Raw genomic sequence first — 2,123 nt, forward strand, 5'->3', positions numbered from 1 at the left:
TCACATTGCACTAATATTTAACTACATGAAAAACAAAACTTCAACCAGTTAGTAAGCCCTACGATGCAGTTTATAGTTATGAAATGGAGTTTTATTTATAACTAAATAAAATCCATATGGCTATGATATGTTTGGTCTATTCTTTGCTTCATTATTTTATAACATGGTCCTTGGGCTTTTTTCCTTTGTACATGATGGAGTTACACAATGAACGTGACATATTTTATATTTTTTTTACACATACCATGATTACGAATTGCCTATCGATCAACGATTTTAACTTTATAACATATAAACAACATATATAATGCATATGCTAAGAAAAATGTAACAGAAAATGAATAATTTAAATGTGTAAATATACCTCGATAGAATTACATCATAGAAATATAATTGATCTATATCTAAATCTATTTGCTATTGAATTCATGATATTATAGCATCGGTTACAAAATTCTTCATGAAATGAAAATATCTCCCATAAAAAAAACATGAGTGAAACGGTGCTGGCTTTATCACGTCGAGGTCTTTGAATTTATCTTTCTTGTTATCTTTGCTTCTTTTCTTACCTCGTTGCCTGTCTTTTTGTCTTCTATTGTTTCTATTTCTGTCTGAGTTAGCTTTCTTTCTTGCTTGAGCCTTCTGCTTCTGTCTGTCTGCGTTACCAACTTTCTTTTCTCTGTCGCCTGCTTGCTTGCTTTGCCTGCTTTCTCCCCTTCGTTGCCTGCTTTCTCCTCTTCGTTGCCTGCTCTCTCCTCTTCGTTCCCTGCTTTCTCCCCTTCGTTGCCTGCTTTCTCCTCTTCGTTGCCTGCTCTCTCCTCTTCGTTCCCTGCTTTCTCTTCTTCGTCTGCTGTTTTTTTTTCTTCGTCTCCTGCTTTTTTTTTCTTGTCGTTGCCTGTTTTCCTGACCTTCGACGCTTGCTCTCTACCTCTGCTTACGGAGACTCGTCACTTTCAGATAACGTGGAGGCTCTTAGCAGGAGCGGGAGGCGGGTTGTTCCTGTGGGACTGAGGGAGGGAAGCAAGAATATGAGAATTCCGGAACTTTCTACATTGATGTTGTTATACATTACGAAGTGATAAATGATACACGTTAATTAACAAAATAGTGATCATTGATACTCGCTGCTTAATAAAATATTTACCAGTGATACACATTAATTAATTAAACAAGGATAAATGATGTTAATTAACAAAACAGTGATAACCACTTAACAAAATATAATAAATATGGTGAGAGGTAGTAAAAAAATTACGTGAAGTGATTACTTTATCAGCTTGAGGAACAAGACGAAATGAAAATACATAACAGAATATACAACAGGAAGGGCTGGTGCTATAAATTAATCATTGTATTTAAAATATAAAAAATGACTGAATCAGACAAAAAAGAAAGAAATAAACAACATGCAGGTAATGGAAATGATAAGAAGGACGCACATCTTACGTAATATTTTATAATAAGAAGGTGTACGAACGTATTTTTTTTCGTCAGATTCAGTTCATTTTTTCTATATGAAGATTGCAGGGCCAAATACAGATAATTCTGAGCTATTATTTTACCTTGAATAACATTAATGATTTTACTTCGTCGGGAAATATTCAGAGTGATCTCTATACGAAGGGTTGTCTTGATAAAAGCTTAAGGAAATTTACTCAAGTATAATGGGAGTCTGGGATGGGCAATGTTATACCTTTTTTAGCATATTTATTCCAACTATGAATGCCTTCTGGGGTAGAAACAAAATCGAACCACTGCCTATTTATCACGAAAAACAAGATGGAACAACAAATCAAAACAACAGAGGTCTGAATACAGGTCATCGGAGGTCACTATATCCCGCACCTACAAAGACAGGTCAGCCAGCATCCCTTTCAAGTTCACATGAGACAAATCAACACGCAGATGATGACGTCACGTATCTCCTCCCACATTTGTGACGTCACACTTGACAGGTAATCGAAATTAAGAAATTTAATTAAGATAGATTAAGTTAGTACTACGCGGCAATTTAGAGATTTAAATAATGTGAATTGGTGTTTTGTATTTATTTTTGGTATCAGTCAAAAGCCGCTTCAAATCCTTGGAAATATTTTTCATGAATAATTAACTTATCTGTGTAG

The 2,123-nt window shown here is 34.8% G+C and overlaps 1 pseudogene; it reads right to left on the reverse strand.

Moving 5' to 3' along the window:
• Nucleotides 1-2,123, reverse strand: part of LOC119590745 — a 14,727-nt pseudogene continuing 12,604 nt past the window's right edge.

This window comes from Penaeus monodon, chromosome 27 (assembly GCF_015228065.2).
Source record: "Penaeus monodon isolate SGIC_2016 chromosome 27, NSTDA_Pmon_1, whole genome shotgun sequence".
Taxonomy (NCBI): Eukaryota; Metazoa; Arthropoda; class Malacostraca; order Decapoda; family Penaeidae; genus Penaeus; species Penaeus monodon.